This window comes from Triturus cristatus, chromosome 9 (genome assembly GCF_964204655.1).
Source record: "Triturus cristatus chromosome 9, aTriCri1.1, whole genome shotgun sequence".
NCBI lineage: Eukaryota > Metazoa > Chordata > Amphibia > Caudata > Salamandridae > Triturus > Triturus cristatus.
In genome coordinates this window covers 1,263,509,134-1,263,535,578 of record NC_140592.1, presented here as the reverse complement: position 1 = coordinate 1,263,535,578, position 26,445 = coordinate 1,263,509,134, and the positions used below count along the sequence as shown (strand labels likewise).

Here is a 26,445-nt window from a genome sequence, read left to right as displayed (position 1 = left end):
TTTTTGTAGTATTGTTGCTGATGTAGACGTCTGGTTTTTAATAAGATAAATTAGGTGTATACCATATGACCTGTGCATTTTACATCATATGTAGTATTCTTCTGTAATTGTCCTCAAAACGTTTCATGGTTTGATTGAATTTTACAGAGAATGCTAAATAGATAAAACATATTGATAAGTATCTTGATTCTGTCAAATCAAGATGCTACTATGCGGAGGTTTAACTAGTGGTACGCTGGGGGAGCAATTTCACTTGCTATGTTGTTTAAAGCCCAAGCAGTTGCTATTGCCTGTTGGGGGTACAAATGGCAGTAAGGTAATGTTAAGACATGTTTTGTGACCTGCTTCTACATTTCCACTTCGGTCATCCAACATACTTCAAGAGAGACTAGTTCTCTTCCAGGGGTATCCTCATCAATAGTCATAAGCATTAGAATATTCCTGCCCATGCGCGGGACCCCGGAAACACCATATTATATGTGCCCCACACTCACATATATATATATATATATATATATATATATATATATATATATATATATATATATATATATATACACAAACAATTGCAGCCTAATAAACACCAGAGCTGAATCATGCTGTAAGGAATTTCCAGTAAGAAGCTGTCTTTTCTGACAGGTTTGAGCATTTTTTGACAACTTAAAATGCCATCTCTTTTTGACTCTTGCCCTTCTTGTGGTAAAAAGACGGCCAACACAGATTCTCATGAGGTCTGTATTCTTTCTTTGCCTGAGGATCATGATCCTAAGACCTACCCTCACTGCCAGAACTTTTCCAGAAGGACCTTAAAGGACAGGGAAAGAATTTGCCTGTATGGCCTGGCAGATAAGTCATCTAGAGGAAGGTCTCCAGTCAGGAAGGGCTCCAAGAGGTCTAGAACGCCTTCTAGAAGCAAGTCCTCGCGTCCTTCTGCTTCAGCGTCGGACTCGGCGCTGAGGCATGATCTTCAGGTGGGTCATTTATCAAAGAAAGACCTTCGACAGCGGGCTCGCCGTCGAGAAAAGGTACGTCGTTGAAGATTCGAGCTTCTCTGCCGTCGTCAACCCGGCGACGATCGGGTCGAGAGATAAGATCCCTTTGCCGTCGTCAACCCGGCGACGATCGGCGTCCAGGGGGAGAGACCCCCCCGCCGTCGTCGGTGCGACGTTCGGCGTCGAGGGCAGGCTCACTTCTATCATCGCAACAGCGATCGACGTTGAGAACAAAGACTCCGCCATCGGCGACTATCGCCGTCGAGGTTGAGGTCTCTGTCGTCATCTCGACGGCGTTCAGCGTCGAGGGCGAAAAATACCCCTCCGCCGTCGTCGCACAGACCTTAGACGTCGAGATTGGACACAGCTCCGCCGTCGTCTAGACGACGCTCGGCGTCGAGAGAGAGAGAGTACCTCCGTCGTCGGCTTCACATAGCCGTTCTACGTTGAGACCGCATTCCTCACCTGCTTCTCATCGGCACCGGTCGCCGTCGAGACTGCGTTAGACGTCTCGCAGATGGGAGGCCAAACTACCGAGAAGTCGAGAGCCAAGATCGACGTCTGGGATGCGTGCAGGTTCGGCATCGAGAGCACGCTCGACGTCGAGACAGGCCTCGGTGAGGTCTGGGGATAGATCAGTGGTCCTGGTGACTGAGTCGGCCTCGCTCCAATCGTCCTCTCACTCTTCCAAGAGGGCTCCTTCAAGGTCAGCCACTTCGGAAGCTGCTGGCCATATCCGCAAGTCTCCTTCAAGACAAAAGGAGGCCCCTTCTGCTGTTCAGTTGTCCCCAAAATGGCTGCTGCCCTTACATCACTGGCAGGACTCGGGGGCGACAAGGCGTATGCAGGAATATGCCAGTCTGGCTCATAGATCTCCTCTTCAGAGATTGGTGGATGAAGTGGACAGAGTGTTTTCTCCCAGGAGGTCCCCTAAGAGACGGCACTATAGATCGCGTTCCCCCAGGCGAGAAGAACGCGCAGTCAGATCACAAGAAAGGAGGCACCGTGCTCATCGGCAAAGTAGAAGAACACCATCTACTTCTTTGACTTCCTCTACCCGGTCCTCCAAGAGGGATTATTCCCCCACACTATCGGACAGCCCGGTTTCCAGGGTCTCTCCCATAGATGGCATTAATACGTACCATGAGGTTCTGCCGAGGGGTGCTCAGAAGCTCAACATTGAGATGTCTGTCCCGCAAGTCACGACAACAGTGATTTTCGAGACTCTTCATCAGAAAACTGCATCTCGACCATTACTTCCATTGGTTCCTGGGATCCTTGACCCTGTCATGGACACTTTTTTAACTCCAGCAACCATCAAAGCGGTGCCGGCTCACATCCGAAAGAAATATAAGCCAGCTGCCTCGGATCCGATCTTCGTCAAGACGGATCCTTCTGCGGACTCTGTCATCGTGGCGGCCGCAAAGAAAATACATGCTGTAACTGCCACTTCTTCTGTTCCACCGGATAAAGAGAACAGGTCTCAGGACTCGTGGGGTCGCAGAGCCTGCACTTCTGCGGCTGCATCCCTTAAGGTCTCCAGCGCGGCTGTGTTGCTAGGCCGTTATGACAGAGCTCTCTGGGACTCTTTGGAGCTGTTCAAAACCAAGCTCCCAAAAGGAAGACCAAAAGGATTTTGACGAGATAGTCACGGAGGGATCTTTGGTGGCAAATCAAGAGATTAGCACAGCGGCAGATGGAGCGGTTTTATCAGCGCATTCTTACGTGCATGGAGTATGCGCCAGGAGATCGACCTGGTTAAGATTGACAGGACTAAAACCAGATGCGCAGCAGAGAATCTTGAACCTCCCATTCTCTAGCTCTTCTTTCTTCGGCACACACGCAGATGAAGAGATGAATAGAATGAAGACCGAGTTGGACACCCTCAAGGCGGTTGGGTTGGAGAAAAAGGAGTTTAGATGCCGCTACAGACCCAACCAGCGCAAGGGGCCTCAACAGAGGGTTCAAACCCCTCAGTGGTCCCAGAACAAAAACCAGGGGAAGTCCCAGTTTCGAGGAGGAAAGTCCAACAGAGGTAGAGGGGGTCACCAGCAACAGTCCTCTACCACAGCGAGAGCGGGAGGGAAGTCCTGAGCAGTGGCTTCCTCTGCCGCTGTTGCCCACTCCAGTGGGAGGAAGTGCTTCACAACATCTGGCAGAGTGGGACAGCATCACAAAAGATCGCTGGGTGCTGAATATACTGCGCAATGGATATGCGCTACGTCTCCGTGCGCTTCCAAAGGACATACCACCGAAAAAGTCTTGTCCTCACCAGTTAAAGCTGCTTCGAAAGGAGGTGAGGGCTCTTCTTCAACAGCAGGCTATAGAAGAGGTTCCACCTTCTCAAATAGGAAAGGGAGTTTACTCCAGGTACTTTCTTGTCCCCAAAAAAGATCAGGGGCACAAGTTTCGGCTGGTCCTGGACCTTCGACTACTGAACAAGGTCATAGTGAAGGAGAAGTTTCGCATTTTGGCCCTTCATCAAATATGTCCACATCTGCAAGTAGGGGATTGGATGTGTTCGGTGGACCTCCAAGATGCGTACTTCCACATTTCCATTGCAAAACGTCATCGCAAGTACCTACGGTTTGTGGTCGGCCACAAACATTATCAATACAAGGTCCTGCCCTTTGGACTCAAGTCGGCTCCGCGAGTCTTCACCAAATGCATGGCAGTGGTGGCAGCTTTTCTTCACAGAAAAGCTCTCTTCGTCTATCCATACTTAGACGACTGGCTGCTGAAAGGTCCATCCCCGCTGCAGGTGAGGCACGACTTCCAGATCTGTCTAAAACAGTTGCACGATCTCGGCCTTCATGTCAACATGGAGAAGTCAGTGCAGCAGCCCACCCAGACCATCCACTACCTCGGCTCCGTTCTGGACACAAGCGTGGGAAGAGCGTATCCTTCGGAGGAGAGACTGTCTTCGATGAGACAGAAGTGCAGGCTTCTGCTCCAGGTGAAGAATCCGGCAGTCCGGCAGGTAGCATCCCTGCTAGGATCCATGGCGTCCTGCATCTTTCTCATTCCCAACGCCAGGCTGAGGATGCGGCCTTTGCAGCAGACTCTGGAGGACCAGTGGGATCAGTCACAGGTCACTGGGAAGATCAGATATGTCTCTCCCAGGCGGCGTGATCCTCCCTCACATGGTGGACTCAGCAGCGCAATCTGATGGTGGGAGTCCCTTTTCACCAGCCACTTCCAGTGCAATCGGTGGTGACAGATGCGTCTCTGCAAGGCTGGGGGGCACACATGGGGTGCCTTCAGATACAAGGACGATGGTCGGCGAAGTAACAGACCTACCACATCAATATGCTGGAGCTACGAGCAGTCCACCTTGCTCTGAAAGCTTTCCTACCTGCAATCGAGCCCGATTCGGTCCTGGTCCAGACCGACAACACGACGACCATGTTCTATCTAAACAAACAGGGTGGAACTCGGTTGCGTCCTCTTTCCCTGGAGTCACAGGCGATCTGGCACTGGCTTCTCGCCCGGAACCTCTTGGTGGTGGCAGTACACCTTCCAGGAGATCTAAATGTCAAGGCAGACGCACTCAGCAGGCACTTCGAAGATCAGCCAGACTGGGTGCTACACGACGAGGTGGTGGCGGACCTTTTCCATCGTTGGGGTCGTCCGGAAATAGATCTATTCTCAGACGACGAAAACACAAAATGCCACGCCTTCGCGTCCAGATTCCACCGTCCAGGGACAAGGGGGAATGCGCTTTTGATGGACTGGTCAGGGACATTTGCCTACGCCTTTCCTCCTCTGTCCCTGATCCCGAAGGTGGTGTCCAAGCTACTCAGATCCAGCATGATGATGATTCTGATAGCTCCAGACTGGCCACGGCAGTGGTGGTACCCGGACCTTCTTCATCTGTCGGTACTTCCACACAGGAAACTACCTTGCAGGCCGGACCTGCAGACCAAGATGGGCGGGAGGATTCTTCATCCCAACCTTCCCTCACTGAACTTGACAGCATGGCTCCTGAGGTCCTGCAATACGGACATTTGAATCTGCCTCCTGATTGTATGCATATTTTGAAAGCAGCGAAAAGACCCTCCACAAGAGCGTCATATGCGTTTAAGTGGAAGAGGTTTTTTCTTTGGTGTAGAGAACATCACCTTGATCCTACAAAGGGGCAGGAGGATGTCATTCTCCCTTACCTTCTGTACTTAGCAAGATCAGGTTTAAAGTATGCTTCTATCAGGGTGCATTTATCTGCCATTACGGCGTACAGGAAGTCTCCTAGTCAGCCCTCCTTTTTCCAAATGCAGGTGGTCAAGGACTTCTTACAGGGGTTGAAGAAAGTGTATCCCCCTGTTCAAAACCCTTCTCCGTGGGAGTTGAACCTGGTGTTATCTAAATCGATGGGCCCACCTTTTGAGCCAATCCACAGAGCTTCCTTGCAGCATTTGTCTTGGAAGGCCGCTTTTCTGGTAGCCATTACATCAGCGCGCAGAGTAAGCGAGATCCAAGCGCTGTGTACCAATGAGCCTTACACTGTTTTTCACCACAACAGAGTAGTTTTAAGGACGCATTCATCTTGTCTCCCTAAGGTGGTGTCTGATTTTCATATCAATCAGTCCATTTCCATTCCATCTTTTTTCCCAAATCCAGCGACCCCGGCCGAGCGGTCGCTTCACTCCTTAGACCTCAAGAGGGTGCTTAAGTTCTACTTAAAAAGAACCAAGGGCATAAGGAAGACAGATCAGTTATTTGTCAATTATGGCGCCATGAGAACAGGCTTCCCAGACGCTAAGAGATCCATTTCCAGATGGATTGTATCCTGCATTACCTTAGCTTACCAGCTGGCGAAAAGACCCTTACCGTTGCCTCCTAAGGCGCATTCCACTAGGGGGAAAGCGGCCACAGTTGCTTTCTTACATGACATCCCTAGGTCAGAGATCTGCAAGGCTGCAACCTGGAAATCGGTTCATACCTTTTACGAGGCACTACTGCCTAGAATCTGATTCCAGGGCTGATGCTCAAGTAGGCCAAGCCTCCTTGAGGAATCTGTATGGATAGTTTTTACTCCGAGCTTGGTTTTTTAAGCTTACTGATCACATTTCTGTGTTCTCCTTTGCCCGCAGGGAGATGAGGTGAGGCTCGCTATTCTAATGCTTATGACTATTGATGAGGATCCCCTGGAAGAGAAGGATTAGTTACTTACCTGTAATCCTAGTTCTCTTCCAGGGGTATCCTCATCAGTCATAACCAACCCTCCCGTTCCCCGGGCAAAGGATGGTTATACTTTGAAGATATTGTTAACTCTTTGTACCATGGCTTTTTCAGTCTCCGCAAAGAACAATGACCTAACTGTCACCCCTGAGGCATGATGGGAAGCTGGGGGTCAGGTGTGCCTTAAAGGCACGATGTCAGTTTATTGCTATGCAGCTTCAGGTTAGCTTTTCAGTCTTTTTAGACTGGGTATTTGCAATGCAGCCTGGGAGCTTCCTTTGCTTTCAGTGGTTTATGAGAATTTCTACTGTTTGCTGAGCATTAAAACAGTTTCTAAACAAGTTTTGTTATTGTTTCTCCTGTTTCTAATGCATGTTTTTCATGTATAGTGGAAATTCCTTACAGCATGATTCAGCTCTGGTGTTTATTAGGCTGCAATTGTTTATATATATATATATATATATATATATATATATATATATAGATATAGATATATATATGGATATATATATGTGGGGCACATATAATATGGTGTTAACGGGGTCCCGCGCATGGGCGGGAATATTCTAATGCTTATGACTTTGATGAGGATACCCCTGGAAGAGAACTAGGATTACAGGTAAGTAACTAATCCATCTGTGCCAACTTCTCTGCATGTAGAAATTACATTTATGTTGATTGAAATTCAGTTGAACACTTTTTCCTAGTGTTTTGTTATCCTTAAATCTGGCATGAGTTCAGGACCTGAGGACGCCCTGTAGGACACCCAATGTACATTTTCATTGGTTGCAGCTTTGTAGTCTTATGCAGCCAGGCTCACGTCGGTGGTTCTCGGGGTGAGTGGCAGACTAGACTTACCTTATTACTCCGCAATGATGGAGGTTACTGGACTTTGATTCTTCCCTGGATGCTCACGTCTAATTACTACTGGATAACGTTGAGGTAACTGACTTTGAGAACAAGGTTAGTATTGATTATAAACTACATGATCCATGTCACTAAGGCTTTTGGATTTATCTACCAGTACTTCTGCCCAAACTTATTTGGACACAAAGTCAAGCTTGGAAAAAAAGTTATCTGGACTAGATTCAGTCAGGACGTGGTTTTAAAAAATAAAAGTGACTATTTGGCTAATTATCCTGTCTGCAACATGTACTAAATGCTTGGCGATAGTCAAAATAGAACAAATGTCGTAATTGTACGGTAAAAGGTAGTATCTGGATCCCATTTTTATAGGAGATGCAGACTGAAGCCACTCAAAACATGAATGCCAAGCAATAAATTAAGTGCTTCATAAATGCAGTGGGCTCTGTGTAGAATCCATCCTGTTTTTTACTGCCTAAAATGATTTATTCCAGATAACAGAAATAAGATGTCAGTTGTTTTCCATTCTCCACTGAGATGTACTTATTAAAAACATGTCTACACATCATGCCATTGTTTTTACTGTAATGTGTACCACCGTATTAGTCAGCTGCAGACTAGATCCCACCAGTGTGTAGGGATGCACCGAACAGTATGAGGTCTTGATAAGAAAGCATAGTAATGTATTCTAAAACACCCTAAGCTAGCTTAACGTGCGGCTTATATATTAGTATTGTGGAGATTTGTTTTCTCTCTCTAACAAAAACACTTTAACTGCAGAATTTAAAGTATAAATATATTTAGTAAGGTTAACAGCTGAATATTTTTAAATTTACCCCAAAGGTATAAATGTGTTCTGCATCGTAGGATCTTCCTTGATAGCCATAAACATTAGAATAATTCCCTGATGCCTGCGTGGACACTGGAGAACTTTAGATAGATGTATTGTCCATTAAGAAACAAACGCAGGGTGCGGGTGTCAATATAATGAACAGCACCCTCTAGAAACAGAACAGAGGCAAAAGATTTTCCTGGTGCAACTGCTAATTTCAAGACTGCATTGCAATATCTGAAGTGCAATAAAGGCTACAAGTGTACAATAGCAAGGTAAAGCCCGATAGCCTACATGTGACAATAGCTTACTGCCTTTCGTCCCCTTGGTGCATTGTACCGGCACTTACCTCACTGAGACAGTTCTTCTTTTTTGGCTCCTGTGATAAGTATCTCAGCACATATGTAATGTTTCATTTTTAGGTCTCGGCTAGCGAAGGCTGCGCTTGCGCAGTCTCGCTCGCGAGATATAATGACTTGGAGAAGAGGGGCTTGAACCCGCCCCTCTTCTCCCCTCTTCTCCATTGGCTGGCCTCTTGAATGCTGGCCAGCCATTGGAGAAGAGGTTTGTCACTCCGAACAGGCCCCGTCCTTTTCGGATTCGGGGGCGTGTTTTTTGCTACTTTTCTAATTATCTCCTCCAGCCAATGGCAAGAGGAGAGAACAGAAAACACGCCCCCGAATCCGGAAACGACGCTGCCTTTCTCCGAGGCATTTCTGCTTCGCCTCGGAGAAAGGCGGTGGTGTGCTTGCTTTACAGGTGAGCCAGCCAATCCTCCGGGATAAGAATACATTTTGAAAAACATACGACGACCATTACATGGTTAGACAAGTAAAAAAAAAACACTCCTCTTCTATATGTACGGTAAACGTACCAGTAGTCTTAACTACCTTAAGTACGCAAGTACTGCGGCCACACTCACGCGGCATTCTGATTGGTCTATGAATTCGGCAAACAACGTGCAAGTTTTACTATATCTTTTATGTCTAGCGCCTTCCAAGTTGTACCATCCTCCTTCGGCGTGGTTCCACAGCTCGTGTGGTGACATCACGGCAGACCCGCCTCCCTTGACCACGCCCCCTCCCGCGGCTCCGTGCCGGGGTCTAGTAGAGCGAATGTAAACCTTGGCCGAAAAAATGGCGGCCGCGGCCAGGAACAGGAGTTCGTCCTCTGAGTTGCAAGCGTCTGGCGGGTCAGGCTCCGGGAATGCTAGTGGTGCCGAGCCTGGAGGTCATGCTGGCCTCCGGGATCCTGGCGGTGGTGGCAGGGAGCTGCCCAGAGCTGACTGGAGGGGCAAGAGCTGCGTAAAGTGCGGAACGTGGACTTGGATAAGCCCGAGGGCACCCCGGGGCTGGACCCTACGGATGCCCCTCTGTTCTGCCTGTCCAGTGGAGGCGGATTCCAGCCTGTGCTCCCGCAAGTCGGACGTGGAGCTCAGGAACCCGACACTGAGGACTGCGCCGGGGGTCCTACTCTCGCAGGAAGGTAAGAAACTAGCGGCGCAAACGTGTCTGCATTGGACAGGGGGACCGTGTGGCTACGGGGTGCGAACAGTGTAAAGTACTAAAGAAATCTCTGTGAGGGACCCTGGTCTGCCATCGGACAGTGTGAGGGACTCATGGAGGCTCGCATAGATTGCGATTGGGGTCGCACATTGTGAGGTACTGGGTCGTAGTTGGAGAGTGATGGGTGCTGGAGGGGAGAGCAGACAGTGGAGACTATTTCGGGGTACCGAACAGGAATACGGAAGAATGGTCGAACAGTGAGGGGTGCTGAAGTATGTACGGACAGGATGATATAGGGCAAGGGATGAGCGTGAGGGAAGGTACCGTGGATCAGCTGTCGGATGTTACTTTGAGTGGAGCCGCAGGATGTCTGCGATTGAATATATGTAAAACAATAAAGTGCTAGCAATTATATGTCGGAGAGAGTAAGAGAGAAAAAGAACAAGCTGGAGAGAGAAAGAGGGTATGAGAAAGAGGAGAGAGAGAGAGGGGGGAGAGAGATAGGATCTGAAGAAACAAAGTGAACTTTAACAGAGGAGAGAAGGATGGCAGCTACCTTGTATTACACAGAGAACAACCAATTTACAGGTATGAGCACAATGGTGGTGGCAACCACCGAAAGTGGACTTAAACATGTGAGTGGGCTAAAGGAGAACATGATGTATAAGGAGTGAGAAACAGGCAAGATTTGGTGTGTGTGTGTACTTGGCTCTGTGGGTGGCTCTATTTGTGTGTGGGTTGCTCTGTGAGTGGCTGTGTGTGGGTGGCTTTGTGTGTGGCTCTGTGTGGGGCTGCAAATGCAATAGGTCTCGCATTTCAGAGTGATTAAGCTATTGACATTGTAAATAACAATGCAGTTTCGTTAAATGTTTTAAAAACAAAAACATAAACAAAAATGTCATGAGCAATGCCAATAGCTCTAACTTTAACAATGCCGAGACCGTTGCATTGTAAATGCTTGTTGGTTTTTACAGTAATTCAAGTCAATTCTGCAGGATATCCACTTCCACTAGACATCTTTCAAGTCCTGATAGTAGACTGTATTTACTTTTGTCTGACATTTTTTCACGAAGGACTTCTCTCTTTGAGTAGTGCCACTACTGTAGCAAGAAGACGGTCTCTAACTCAAAAGAGGTCTATATAGTGTGCCTCCTGGCCTCACATTCAGTGAAAGAATGTGACATTTGCCCAGAAATGTTGAAAAGGAAATTGAAAACCTCAAAAGAATTAGACTCAGAGGGATGGTTCAGGAAAAGAGGAAGACAAAAGGTGTCTCAAAAAAAGATTCTCTCGTGCACTCTTTGGGAACAGGACAGTGACTGAAATAAACTCCCCAAGGAGGAGATCGAAGAATAGATGGTTTAGTTGTATGGATAGTTACCTTCAGCATCACTCTCCACATTGCTCAAGATGGACATCAAAGTTATATGACGTCAAAAGCATTGACACCAACCTGCTGTCTGTTTAAAACGGGTCTGATGCCATCTACACCTCAGAGAACAGGCCACAGCTACAAGACATTAGTTTCTTAAATGGTTGCCGTCCCTGTCAGAAACTCACTGCTCAGCAAATGCAAAGTCCCTTTCAACATCAGAGAGGCATCAGTAACTGCCTACAAGAGAGCCTTATCGCTGTTGAAGCAGACCCACTTGTCGCCGTTAACATCAAAGAAACCCTGTTGACTTGTCATCCCGCTCACCGTCAAGGAGCTTCAGAATGGCGATGCCACCCACTAATCAAACTGCTCTCAATAGTCCTGAAATCAGTACTCTGCAAGGCTAACCCTGCATTATTTGACTAATTCTGTGAAGAACGTCACCTGAGCTTCTCTACCTCTTACTTTCACCAACTCCAAAGAAAAGGTGACTTGCTCCATCTCAAGGCCTCCACAGGCCTCCTAGACGCCTGTAACTCAGGATTTCCATCCACGGCTGCTAAGGCTTCTAAGACCCAAAATGCCATTTGAGGACCCGCTTGCAGCTCGTGCATTTGTCACCAGCTATATTGGTGCCCATGGCTACATCTTTGTCTCCAGTGGGACAAAGCAGGAGACTAGCTTCATCTCCTCTTAAGACCTCAATCCTTTTCAAGGGGTATAGCTCGCACCAGAAGGAAGCAGTAGAGACACAACCTCTGGCTGGCCCAGAACTCCCTACTAAGATATGGATGATAAAAGTTTCTCTTATCACTACGTCACCAGCAGCATCTCGCCAATAGATTATATCACCACTTTCCATGAGGCTTTGGCTAGTGGGACTACCAAGCTGAATATACCTCTTGGAAGCCCTTGCAATCAAGAAAACTGAGCGTTGCTCTCGTTGGCCGAGGTTTATTAGACAATGTGGAGGAGAGATTCCTGGTACCTGCTACAGGAGGCAGCAAAACTGTCCCATTTCAACTTGGGGCGAGGATGTAGCCTTACGGCTAGCGCGGTCGACCCCGAAGCTGGGGAACCAGGTTCGAGTCTAGCCAACGATACTTAACATCCTGTGATTCTGGGCAATTCACTTAATTTCCCCGTGCCTACCAAAATTAATGTGTCCTTGTGTTACAAAACAGGTGCTCGTGTAAAGTGCTCTGATACCTTTGGGTGTAGTTAGCGCAATATAAAAAAACAAAGTATGTAGCTCCTCAGCAGGATCCAGACTTCTTGGTGTTCCACAGGAGTTGGCATTTGTCCTGAATAAATAACACACACACTGTAGTAAACAATTTTCCTTGCCTGTTGTCCATTGCAGCTCCCAAATACGTCAATATTTGAACTGGAGTGGAAGTTGATTGCTAGAGGTTAATCTGAAGACATCCCCTCATGGTCATTGGCCTGTTGCATGTTACCTCTTAGTCGAAGAGTTTAGCAAATTCGTTAAGGTCCACATACCCTCCATTCCTGTCAAGAACCTCCTTCCTGTTCACATTTATCACTGTGGGCAGATAAGGACGTTAACAACTTTCTCATAACTTTGATTTAAGTTGTTGAAGGGGACTTGAACACAGCAATGTCAGTGGGTACATTGTATGTGAGGTATTCTGTAGATGGTATGCAGATTTTCCACAATTCCTACTGACTCCTCCTGTGATCCTCCTGCTGGTGCCAACAGTTGCACATAGACCTTGTCTGCTTAAATTTGCAACATATATGTTTAAGACTGCTGTCAGGCAAATGAATCTGTGATCCTCAAAGGCTTGGTATTAGAAATTGTTAATACTGTCCCTGGACCGTCTGCTTCAGGCTTTATGTATAAAGCGGAGCCTCGGACTATCCAAGCAGGATGCCTCAACTCTGTGCACTTGACGTCATTCTGCTGTCCATTGTAAGGACATCTAGTTTACAACAGCCTTGATAGAACATTGTGGTAATTCAGGTAACAAGGAGTTTTAGAATTCTCTTGTGAATATTGCAGTTATTGTGGTCCTTCAAACTTAAAAGGCAGATTGTATAGCAAACATGTTATTCTGTTGTAGCTAACGTACTCGGGAGATTTTTTTGGGATGGAGAGAATGCAACATGAAATGAGAACAAAAGAAGAAGAACCCTTTAAGGCTAAAATCAGACTCAAAACCGAACTTGATCAAATTGGGGCAAAGGCAACATGATCTGCTTGCAGCATCTAAGGCTTTGGGGCAATTGTTGCTAATAGAATCTGTAGACATTACAAAAGCTCTTAAAATTACTGTACATCAACCTGTTTTGCAGCATAAATTGTTGGGTCTGGAATCTTCGTGTTGTTCCTCTATTTCTTTTCCTTCTGTTGGGCATCATTTGTAGGCATTTTGCTCTATCTACGTCCTCCTATGACATCAGATGTGCGCCCTTCTGCACGTCGTTGCCATCTTCTGATTCTTTTTTCCACTATTAGGTCAGGAAGCAACAGCCGAAGCTCAACAGATGCAGAAAGAATCACAGAAGGAAATACAATGGATCGTCGAAGAAAATAGAGGGAAACAAAGAGCAAAAGGTGGATAAACTTAAACCACCGAAATCAATGAGATGACCAAAGTTCACCGGAGCAGGGATCAGACCACATAAGTTGTGGACCTCATGGTTGGAGAATGCACAGAAGGGGAGAGATGGAAAAGACTCCTTTTAGATTGTGCCCCAGGTGTCACTGAAAGTTTGCCCAGAGGGACAACCATGAGGTCTGTAACCTCTGTCTGTTAGGAATTCACGGCACGAATAACTGCGAAAGCGTGCGCCACAAAACCTGAGCAAGGGAGAGGCAGAGGCAAGAACACCAAACAACCAGGCAGTCATAGAGTAAAGGGAGACGATTACTGTAGGACCTCGACCTGTTGAATGAGGAAGACTACAGCATCGAGGAGGCAGAAGAAGCGTAAGGCTCAGACACCAAGGTGGAAGTGGTCGGCGGAATTGAAGCTAAAGAATCAACAAAGAAACCCAAGGATCGGAAAGCTCAAATACCAGATAATGTAAAAAAAAAAAAAAATCCAAAGACTTTCGTTTCAAGCCAAGCAAGACTACCTCTGTGATGAAGTACTCGGTGACAGGAGGGAAGCCAAAGTCTAAAGAACTCCAAGGGTCCTGAAAGAGAGAGACCGATGGCACTCGCTCCTTGGCGAAATCTTAGATGTCGAATTCTAGCTGAAAGAGAGGGCCATGGAAGGCTTGGCGTAAGCGTCGGACCTGTGGAAAAGGGCCCTCTCGTGATGTTGAGGAACTGGTCACAAAATTGAGGCTAAAAGTCGTCTCGAAGCTCAAATGGCAGTGATTCTAAAAAAAAAAATGAAAGATTTCAGGCTTCTATGAAAGCATTTCGAATTCCTTCGAAACCTCCAGAGGAGAAGAGCGAAGAGGAAGAACAAAACAGGGAGCTCGAACCACCAGCTACCCCCGAACCGCAGGAAGAGGAACAAGAGATTTTCCACTAGGAGGAGGACACAGATGACCTAGGAATTCACCTGGACACCGAAAGTTGTGACAGTGGTATGACCTTGAAACAGACCCACTTGAGGAAGCATTCGGCACGTACCACTCAAAGCAATCTCCACCATACGACATTGTGATGTATAATGGTTGATGGACAGAATGCAGAACAATGTCATACATTCACCCAGTACATAGATCTGGGCCTAAATCCATCGTTTTTTTTGCTCGCCATTCCAGTTTGAACCCAGCCATATTCAAATCAGTTTTGACCCTGTGCCTCACGGGAACAGTCCAGCCCGAACTGCCAAGCCAGGTCCTCCCTGGACTGGAAACAAGCATCCTATGACCGGTTTCGGGGTTTCACCCCTCTTCAGCCAGGATAGCTTGATTCAAGTGGCATGGAGAGCGCGGGACCCACCTCTGGGCATACCCGTCCCACTCGGGGTGACAAATGCAAAAACAACAGTTGATGGAGAGAATGCAGAGCAATGTCATACATTCACCCCAGTACAGAGATCTGGGCCTAAATCCATAGTTTTTTTGCTCACCATGCCATTCCAGTTTGAACCCAGCCATATGCAAATCAGTCTTTAACCTGTGCCTTATGGGAAGGAACAGTCCAGCCCGAACTGCCAAGAGGACTGGAAACAAGCATCCTAGGACCGGTTTCGGGGTTTCACCCCTGTTCAGCCAGGATAGCTTGATTCCAGTGACATAAAGAGCACGGGACCCACGTCTGGGCATACCCGTCCCACTCGGGGTGACAAATGCAAAAACAACACATCTCCTTGTGTTTGCTTTGTTTGCCCTAAGTTGGCAGGGTATGCCCAGACATGGGACCTTTGCTCACTTTGTCACTGGATTCAAGCTAGCCTGGCTGAAGAGGGCTGTTAGCCTGAAACCGGTCCCAGGATGCTTGTTTCCGGTCCAGGGAAGACATGGCTTGGCAGTTCGGGCTGGACTGTTCCCATGAGGCACAGGGTCAAGACTGATTTGCACATAGCTGTGGCTGAACTGGGGTGGCAAAGTGAGCTAAAGAATGATGGATTCAACCCAGATCTGTGACTGGGAGTGAGTGTTTGAAAAGTTTCAGCACTCCGTCCATCTCCTTGTGTTTGCGTGGTGAAGAGAGCAGCAGATAAGTATGGGGCACAACTAGACGGAGGACACAGGCCTGTTTCCTCCTAGGGACACTCCTACCTTCTCAGAGCAAAAGTCATTACCTCCCCATCCTGCCAAGCATTATGGATCAAAGAAGGGAAGCTTTCAGAGAGCCAGCATCATTAAAGGCGATAACACCGAGAATAGAGAGAAAGTATAAATAGTCTTTCAATTACCCTGTTAACATCAAGGATAGTGCAATGGCAGATTCCATCATTGTGGCCATGGCAAAGAAGAGTGCGATTTCCCCAACAGCGAAGGAATGCAAGAGAGAGTAGAAATTGTTGGCTGAGAAGTAGAGAAGGGGCTGTCTGTTTCAGAAAGGCCTCTCTGAGCTCCGGTTCAACGCTGTGTAGTGCACTTGCCGGTCCCTCATATCGGCTTTGTTTGAAATCTACAGTTGCGCTTACTCATGGGGTCCAACCATTGCATCTTTCTTTCTACCCCACTCCGCAGTCGACAAATGTCCTCCGTTTGGGGCTCGGCCACTCCGGGCCTCCATCACTTAAGCACCCGATAATGTCCATGTGATGGACCGGACACCATTCCGGCCCCACGTGCCACTTCAAGTATCCAAAGAGAGATCTGCACAAAGTCGGTAACCTGTTTGTCCCCTGACAATTTAGAGGATTCTTGTGTGGTATGCCTCACCTTCCAAAATAAGACAATGCCCATGAACCATGAGCCCGTCACATCGCCTCAGTTACTATGGCATACAGACGAGAGGAAGAGGATACTCCTAACCTCTTCAGAGACCAGGGCACCAAAGATCCCCAGGAGCTTGAAGCTCCCGGTGCCGAGGTGGATGAGATGTTCTCGGCAGACAGCGCTGACTCTAGTGCTAAAGCAGATAGAGCTCCGCTTCCGCCACCGAAGGTAATCGCAGTGAGTACCACAGTCCACTCAACCCAGGAAGGCGACAGCGTCAAGCTCACAAGCCACTCATGAGGTCTCTGATCTGCCACTGCTTCATGGCGATGGTTGGCACCGAATACCTGAGCCAGACGAGACACCCACCCAGATCTTTGCACCAAGGTCCTCCTCGAAGCCTCATGCGTCGACATTCACCCACCGCCTCAGCACCGGTTTCAAAGCTGGCCTCTGTCTGAGCTGAAGTTCGCGGAGCAGTCTCACACTTCTACACCATCAGGTCAACGAAAGCCCTAGACTGTGACCAGACCAGCATCCACAGCTGCCTCCTCTGCTTCTTCAGAGGATCTCGACCTGCCGATCCTCCATTGCTCCAAGAACAGCTCAACACCAGGAAACCACTCATTCACATAAAGCCTGGCACCGGTCGGATCCTGGCCAAGCGCCTCATGCACCCATTAAATCGGGTTCCTCACAAGAGGAAGGTGGACTTTGAGGAGGCCCTAAACTCTCCTGTATAGCCAGTGCCCAAGAAGCCTTGGAACCATGACGGGAGTACCTTTCTGCTCCCTCATTTACCTCACTCCTGTCCTTCACTGCTTCAAACTCCCCCAGTGTCTACCTCTCCTCTGCTACCTGTGGACCTCCTGCCACATTCACCACAGGGTTCTTCACATTCTGGGAGGTTGGGGACAGCCTAGGATCTGCTAATGACGTTTCATATGATACCCTTACTCCGATGACCCTTGCTATAACTATAATATAGAGCACCCAGCTGATACTGACCCGGACCCATATCCAGTGAATTTTTCACCCCGGACAACACCACCTTATACCATGAGGTTTGGCATCGGGCAGCCACCTTCCACAAGGGTGAAATGCACCTTCAGCCTGAGGAGGATGCCTTCCCAATGGAGACCCTCTACTCCTCACAGAGGTTACTCCATTAGCTGCCAATGCAGAAAGGCATGCTTATGCCTGCTAGTGACATCTTTAAAAGGCAACATTGGCTCGGTTCGTCATGCCAAAGGTGGATAAAAAAACGAGGAGTCTCTCTCTGAACCGCCTTCGCTTCAGCCCCCATGACTCCTTACTTGTGCGCACCGTCAGAAAGCACGCCAACTCCCAGGGCACAGGAGAATCTTCCCCTAATGACTGGAAAAGTAAAAAAAATTGATGGGGTCCCTTCACAGTCTCCGGCACTATGGCGCAATGCCTGTTCTGTGCCCATACTCTCTCGGTATGACCGAGCCCACTGGGATCAGATTGAAGACCTCATCCAACATCTCCCAGACCAGTATAAGAAACGAGGTCTGTAGTTGGTCACGGAAGGAAAGATTATTTCCAACAACAGCATCAGGTGTGCTTTCAAGGCAGCATACTCAGCTGCTAGAGGCCACCAGCGGCCTCCGCGGGCATGCCTGGCTGCAAATGTCTGGTTTTAAACCCAAGGTGCAACAGCATCTCCTCAACACGCCTTTCAATGGGAGCACCTCTTTGGCATGCAAGTAGGCGAGATTTTAGAAAAGATTAAGAATGGCACAGAAATGGCCAAAGCCATGGGCGCCCTTCAAACCCCATCCGCCTACAGCTCCTTTAGCCGCTCACAGTATCGAGGAGGAGCCAAAACCACAATGCCCCAGGCTTTCACATCTTTCTCCGGCCAACAGCAGGAGCATATACACTCTTTTTGTTACTACAGGGAGGATACAAGGTAAAGAATGACAGAGGCAGGGGAAAGGGCACAGCCCCCAAAGGGGTCACAGCTGCCAAGCAGGGTCACTCTTCTTCTTCCCCCAACCACATAACACCTGCCGGGGAATGATTGCAGTGGGTCCTGTCACGCTGGACAGAGATCACTTCAGACCAGTGGGTTCTAGACATCATAAAGGAGGCGTATTGTTTGGAGCTCAAACAAACACCACCAAACATTCCCCCCTCAAACACTCTCCCCGAAACATCAGTGTCTGCTCCAAGAGGAGATGCATGTATAGAACCAGTGCCGCCACAACCTCGTGGCAAAGAGGTGTACTCCCTGTACTTTCTCATCCCCAAAAAGGACTTGTCCGTCAGGCCTGTATTCTACCACCAGCCGATGAGCAAGTAATCCTGTCAGAGCACTTCCACATGTTGACACTCCAGGATGTCATTCCTCTCCTAGAACAAGGCGACTTCATGACCGCTCTCGATGTGAAGGATGCCTTCTTCCACATACCCTTCCACCCTGCGCATTGAAGATTCCTACGGTTTGTGGTATGTGGACAACAGTTCAAAGTGCTGCTTTTCGGGCTATCCAGAGCCCCCAGGATGTTTACAAAGTGTCTTGCAGTGATAGCTGCTCTCCTCAGAAGGAGAGCGGGATCCATGTCTTCCCTAACTTGGAGGATTGGTTGATCAACAACGCCACGCGGTAACAATACCCTCAGGCCACCATACATCTCCTTTACAGTGTAGTTTTCTTTATCAATTCAACCAAATCCCATCTCTAGCCCCCTTCAAGTGCAGCCCTTCCTCGGAGCAATACTCCACTCCAAAGTAGGGAAAGCTTACCCCACCCCACCAAGGGTACAAGCATTCCAGGCATTACTACAATTTTTTCAGCCAGGTAACGGTCCGAAAAGTTATGTGCTTACTCAACGTAATGGCATCCTGCATCACCATTGTTCCTCACGCCAAGTTACACATGTGTCCGTTGCAGCAGTGCTTAGAAGGACAGTGGTCACAGGCAGATGGTCATTGGGAAGATCTGGAGCTGTACTTAACGCTGTCTTCAGTGGCGGAATGCCAACAACCTATTGTAGGGACAGCACTTTCTCGACCCAGTTTCGCAAGAGACCATCACCACCGACCCCGCACTCACCGGCTGGAGAGCACACCCGCACAATCTCACTATACAAGGTGTGTGGACACCTGCCCAACGGGGTCTCCACATCAACCACCTGGAGCTCGTAGCATATTCAGTTGGCCCTCTATGCTTTCCTTCCTCTCATTTAACATAATTTAGTCCTAGTCTGCACGGCCAACACAACAGTCATTTTATACCTACAAACATGGGGACACCCACTCACCCCAGTTGTTTGCTTTAGCCCAAAACATTTGGCAGTGGGCGATCCAGTACATTCCTGGGAGTGACAACGACATGGAGGACCTGCTCAGCAGGATGCATCAACAGGTCCACAAATGCAAACTCCACCCGAAGTCCTAACTTTTCTTCCAGGTACATCACAATAGGGTAGTCCTAAGAACTAACACCAGATTCCTGCCCAAAGTGGTTTCTAGTTTTATCATAACCAAACAATAGAACTCCCAGTGTTCTTTCCTCATCCGGAATCCGTAGCAGAGCGGCTCTGCATACTTTAGATGTGAAAAGAGAGCTCATGTTTTACATTGACAGCACAAAGCCCTTCTGTAAGCAACAGTTCTGTCTTTCTCCATACTGCATAAGGGGCTTGCTGTTTCCCAGGCAGATGTGGCACACTGGCTAGTAAAGTGCATACAGACCAATTAAACGCTTAGACAAAAATAATCTTGCCTATCCTCTCCAAGACCCCACTCCACCCATAAGAAAGGGGCTTCTATGACTTTTATGGATAATATTCCTATATCTGACATTTGCAAAGCAGCTACATGTTCGTCCACATACACATTCACCAATTGTTATGTGAATATGTTGCCTGCCAGCAAGCTAACATTGACCAGGTTATCCTTGGTACACTTTTCCAATTCAAAGCAACATCCTCGGGCTAATCCACCGCTTTTGGGACGACTACTTTACAGTCTATGCATAGCTACACATTCCACAGACTGAAAATGTTACCCTGTAGGCATCTGTCCGTTGCATGTAGTGCTGTAGATTCACATGTGCCCACCCTCCTCCCCGGTCGCCTTTGGATGTTGCAGCTAGTATTTTATCATATGCATTACTTTGCACGGTCCTCTCTTTTTTCCTATGATGACAGTCCTTTGATACCCACGACATGGAGCAATCAGTTTGTTATTTCTTGTCTTCTCCCACGGCCCGTTGGGCTTCATCCTGCTGACTCTGACATTGCTCCTCAGCTGGACTGTCTGATCACTTTCTCTCCCCCCCTCAACCCCCCAGGCCCCCGTCTCCCATATCACCTAGCTCATCTCTTCCCCCCCCCCCCCCTCTCTCTCTCTACCCCCTCCCCCTCCCTTTCTCTACCCCCTCCCTCTCTCTACCCCCATGGAGGTCTTATTTCTCCGTTCACTCTGTAGATAAGTAATATATAATCGTTATTAGCCCAATCGTTCTGAATATGGAATACTGAGTGAATTTTACTATTTGCATTGATACAACTCTAACCACTAGTATATGTAGTAGTTCTTTGTACGGTCTATCACTATTTTGTGATTTTGAGCTTTCCCGTTTGCATCTCTCCACTGATTGACTCTACAACTTATAGAGTTCCTTTTCTTCTACCTGTATCTCTTCCTTGTGGTACTCTACAACTCGCTGACTCCCTCCCTCGGTCTCCCTATTCTCCCTTTCGTGGATCCTGTTTTTGACTGGATCGCTAACTTACTCTGGTATTGAGTGTGTAATCTTTCTGTAATGAATGTGATCTTTTTTGTCATATGTTCCCTCTCTGTTACTTGCCAGTTCCTACCCACCTCCTAGCCCCCTGCCCCTTGTGCCCTTTGACTAAGCACTCCCTCTCCCCTTGTTGGGGGAAGATCCAATATTTATTCCCTGGAGTCTCAGTGACCCCGCTGAGAGAGTCCACAGCGCCAAGGGAGCCACTCACAGTTGAGGTATGGTATGGCGCCCCTTGCCAAAGCACTCCCTCTCCCCTTATTGGGGATCCAGTAGGTAGGCCTTGGAGTCTCAGAGACCGCTCTGAGAGAGTCAAGTGCGTAAAGGGAGCCTCACGCAACGAAGATGTGGGAATGATACCACTTCCCCTGGGATCACAGCTTCCGGGCCTTGGACGCGGCTTTTACTCATCTACCAGTTTGTGCACCCTCCCCCTTCATGCTTTGTCTCTTACCCTCCTCCACCTCTTCCCCTCTTATATTCTTTTTCTACCTCCCCTGCTCCTATCCCCTTTCCCCTGAATCTCTCACCTTGCCTGCTTTTCGTTCCCTTACGTATGTCTTTTTTTTTTTCTCGACATAACCTATAACTATGCCGCCTCCCCCCCCCCCCGTCCCTTGTGCCCTTTGACTAAGCACTCCTTCTACCCTTGTTGGGGAAAGGCCCATTATCTATACTCTGTAGTCTCAGTGACCCCTCTGAGAGAGTCCACAGAGCCATGGGAGCGACTCACAGTTAATGTATGGTGTGGCGCCCCTTGCCAAAGCACTCCCTCTCCCCTTGTTGGGGAAGGATCCAGTAGGTAGCCCTTGGAGTCTGAGAGACCCCTCTGAGAGAGTCCACTGCATAAAGGGAGCCCCTCGCAACGGAGATTTGGGAATGATTCCACTTCCCCTGGGATCACAGCTTACTGGACTTTGGACGCAGCTTTTACTCGTCTACCGGTGTGTGCCCCCGTCACCCTCCCCCCTCCTCTATCATGCTTTGTCTCTTATCCTTCCCCTCTTCTTTCCCTCCTTCATTCTTTGTCCACTACCCCTGCTCCTACCCCCTCGCCTGCTATTTCCCTTACGAATATGTCCTTATTGTTTTTCTCGACCTATCATGTAACTATGCTCTGTTACTGTTTAACCTTGTAACGAGGTAACCTGCAACTATGGTCTGATACTCATCTGAAGCGCTCTGATACCTCCGGGTCTAGCCAGCGCAAGACCCAACCTTTCAAATACATTGTGTACAGCTATGCTTCATCTACACTCTTCCAGCACAAAAAGCAATCTAACAATGGAGCCGACGCCTGTGCGTATCACAAGCAAGAGGTGGAGTCACTATCCTTAGTGACCATAAGGACTTCTTCCAAGAAAAACAAGTTGCACATGTCGCCATTACAACACTCGATGCCTTGTTCCCAGAGTCCTGAAGATAGATTGACGAGAGCCAAAAGGGGCAAGTGTTGCATCCACTGATCCGCCCGGCTCAGTTGGAAGGGACGCTCAGCACTATATGTAACAAAGAAAGTAGGGTAGGATGGGCCACCCTCGGAGTGGGTGCAGGGCCTGGTCGACCCCAGCTGCCAACAACCCCTTTGGCCATCCCCGCAGCCAACCCTTGTTGGGTATGCCCCATGGCTGTGTGCTTTGCGGGTTGGTCTTAAATAGGATGAAACAGCTGGGTGTGGCTTAAGATACAAAAAAACAAAAATCACTGAAAAAAATCAAACGTTAAAATGAGGTTATGTTTACCTAAACAACAGTAACATATGTTCAAAAAGATTGTGAAATTCACAGGAAAAGTGAAATTGTTGTTACGAAACAAAACATTAAAATCACAGAAATGTGCTCATTATAGCGAAGCATAACTTGCTGCCCCGTCATGCTCTGCTTGTGACCTCACATATGACATCAGTCATTCCTTGTTAAATGACATCATTGTCACTATTTCTGATGGCATCTCAAATAACTTTACTCATCAGATCACTGATGACAGCATCTGGTGGTACCGCTGCGGCATTAGTTTTGGTTTTTCTAGTGATGAATTTAGATATTTACATTATTTGAGTACAATCTTTATTCGTAATTAATTGTTTGGATCCATTTGTTTTGTGACAATACTTTTAAGAAGTACAGAATATATTTTGGTTATGTTTATTTGCAACATAAGGATATTGCCTCTTTCTGTAAGAGTAATCAAATGTTTGTATATTGGTTATAGGTGCATGTGGCTCTGATCACCTACTGAGGTGGGGATAGGGTGTGACAATACTACTTGTGTGTGTGGTGATGCATGTTAGTAGACGGTGTATTATGTTTGTCTATGTATTGATGGTGCATGTCTGGTAGTGAGATACTGATTGTATTGGCCAACACTATTGTAGTGGTTTGACGTTTGTCCTAATGTTATTTGATAGGTTTTGAAATAAACTTTATTTGTAATCATTATAGTGGGTTAATGTTTGAAGGAGAGATATTGTGTTCTGCAGTTACCAAATAATTAATTATAGCACAGCAGAGTGAGGCAAGACACGCAGGGAATATTAATCCACTTATAAATCTCTTCTATGGAGATAAGCAGAGTATTGATGACAATCGATGGCGTCATTGAACTTCAGTGATGTCATTTAACACGTCATGACTGATGTCATAGGTGAGCTTGTAAGCAGTCTATGAATGGAATGCAAGGTTCTGTTAGTTTACCTAATCATGACTGGGTTGATGAATATAAGTGGTTTTCAGGTGTTTTTCGAACTATAACTTCACTTTAACGTCTTTTAATCTTGTCACATTTACTGTGAATTCAAAGACAGAGGTCAAATAGCCTATGACTTCCTACAAATGATTGCTTATTTTTTCCTGGAGATTGGTGTTCGTTTATCTTTCTTCTACTGCAGTTAGAGGATTTTGTAAAGTGAACTGTCTGACAAGGGAGTGTGAAATGAAGGCCATATGATGTCAGTTTCTTTGTTATTTGCGTCTTTTGAATTGGCAATTTTTTTTTGGTAGTTCTGAAGTTTGATGGGAACACGATTCTAGTAAGATTCAAACAAATCGGAACACATTTTGGTCATGTGCAAATGATAAATATTTGCTGAAACCCAATTTCCACGCATTGTCGTTTGTATGCTATGAGGTTTTATCAGTAAAACTACATGTCAGTGATAGAGTTTATGACCATTTCAATGGGAAATGTGCTGTCTATAAATGGCAGTGTGCTACCGCATCATTCTTGAGTAATGTATTTATTAAGGGTGAGTTTTAAAAACATGAACTAAGGGGAATTCCTGCCCCTGCCTTGATGACAACGCTATTGACAACGCTATTAGTGAACTAAGAGGCAAGTGAGGGGTCATGTGTACACTATATGTGGGCTAGATTCTTGTACATGGAGCAAAGGTTTAGTCTATTAAAGCAAACAAAAATATTTTTTGTACACAGCAGACATGCTGAACTCACATATTTGAAGCTAGTCTCTCATGTATAATGAAGAAAAAGGTGAATATGAAATAAAATATTTGCCTAGGATCACACAATTTGAGATCGGTTTACTGGTCAAGCACATTATAGTTGGGTCAAGTAGATTATTCAAGTTACTAGTCCTGTAGATCTGGTAAAAGCTTTATAATTTTTCGAGGGATGTGTGTGTATGTGTGTCTGCTATCTGATGGAGACTTCTAGCTGCAGATTCCTTACCTTTGAATTTCCCAGTTGCAGTCTGGATCCGGAAACTTTTGCTGAGTAATAACCTTTGCATGCACCGTCAGTTGGCTCCATTTGGCTCCACATGACTTTGTCGATAGTGTCCGTTATGATGTCATTGTAAGTATATAGCCACCACCCAGGCGTGCGGATGTGAGTTATTTTCGTTCTGTGCCAGTTAAGCGCCATTCCGGGAAGAGCTACCCATCTGTTGCTTCTTAACAGGCTTTTTCTCAACTCTTTGTCGAATTCTGAATTTTTTCCAACTTCGTTTGCGAGGATGTCTTCGAGGAAGACAGGGTTCAAGTTGTGCAGTGCCTGCCACCACATGATGTCTGCTACCGACCCCCACCTCGTCTGTCTCTGGTGTCTTAAGCGCGACCACCATTCAAATTTGCGCTTGGACTGTCGGGCTACAGCTTCACAGGCCTTGCATGCTATGAAGCTCCTTACGGTCCGGTAGTCGACGCCGTCCATCGAGACTCCACAGAGGTCCCGGTCCCGATTGAGGAAGAGGAGGTCGCGGGACTGTTCCCGGAGCCCAAAGTCCTCTTCATCCCACTCGAAGTCTTCGGGACACTTGGGGAAGAGGAGCACCAACGCTCTTGGCACGGTTCTGCGGAATCGGAGCCAGGGTCGACTTCGCGCCTCCCTCCCTTTCCGGGACCATGAGGGACTCCCGCTCAAATTAAAGAGTTTTACGAGGCCATACGCATATTTGAGCGGGCAGACTCCTGGTGAGCATTCAATCCTGCTGGATCGGAAGGGGCCTCGTCTGATTCAAGTCAACGCCGATCGTGCCATTGCGACCTCCTCCGGCGTTGGACCCGAAGTCGGTGCCGTCAGTGCCCATCGGCGGCACCAGCCCCATCCTTATTCCTGACGACACGGAGTCGGAACAACATTGCTTGACACAGATTCCGACACTGATTGAACCCAGGGGGTCTATGTTGTCACCTGAACACTTTGAGGATATGTTAGGCTCAGGAGAGGAATGGGAGGGGTCTCTGGACTCTTTGGAACACCAGGATAACTCTGCAGAGTAGTTGGGCTGGTATGGGGAACTTGGGCAAGCCAATGGACTGGACACTCTCCAGATACTGGAATGCTCTTTCTGCCAACTGTGGCTACGGAGGAGGCCTCTTATGCCATGGTGGTTAAAAGGGCAGCAGAGGTCCTTGGACTAGAACTGCGTTCCTTGCAGGTCAGGACTAATCTCCTGACTGAAGTGCTTCAACCTGAGGCATCCACCTCCGAACCCCTTTTGCGCTTTAAAAAAAGCACTAACTTATGTCCTTCTAAGCACATAGTACAAGCCTAGCACCGGGGCTCCTGTAAATAGGACAATTGCACGCCGCCATCGGCTGGCTCCAGGCAACCCAAAGTTCCTTAGGCAGCACCCCACCCCTGAAAGCTTGGTGGTGCAGGCTTTTACCTCCCATTTACCTCCCAGGGTTCATTCCCTTCCACCCATCCAGATAGGGAATCCAAGCGGCTGGATTCATTTGGTAAGATGTTGTCTTCCTCCAGGCTGGTATTTCGGTCGGTGAATACCGCATGCTTATTGCGCCGTTTCTCCCACTCCCTTTGGGATACGGTTGCGCAAGTGCTGCCACGAGTCCCAGAGGAGACCTGGGCTGTGCTCTCTCAAGCTGTTAAGGACTGGAGAGACAGAGAGAGCTGCAGCAAAATTCACCATAAGGTGTGGCCTTGATACTGCGAATATGCTGCGCAGATCGATTCCCACAACAGTGGCCTTGAGGTTTCACACCTGGATTAGGACAACTGGCTTCTCGGGCGATGTCCAGGCAAATTTGATTGACATGCCCTTTGATGGAACCTGTCTTTTTAGGTAAAAGGCAGATTTGGCCCTAGTGAGGTTTCAGGACTCTCGAGCTATGGCCATAT

General features: G+C 47.6%; 1 protein-coding gene across 13 annotated transcripts in view; it reads left to right on the top strand.

The window, feature by feature from the left end:
* Positions 1-26,445, top strand: part of HECTD1 (HECT domain E3 ubiquitin protein ligase 1) — a 559,621-nt gene that overhangs the window by 383,986 nt on the left and 149,190 nt on the right. The gene's annotated exons all lie outside the window — the stretch shown is intronic.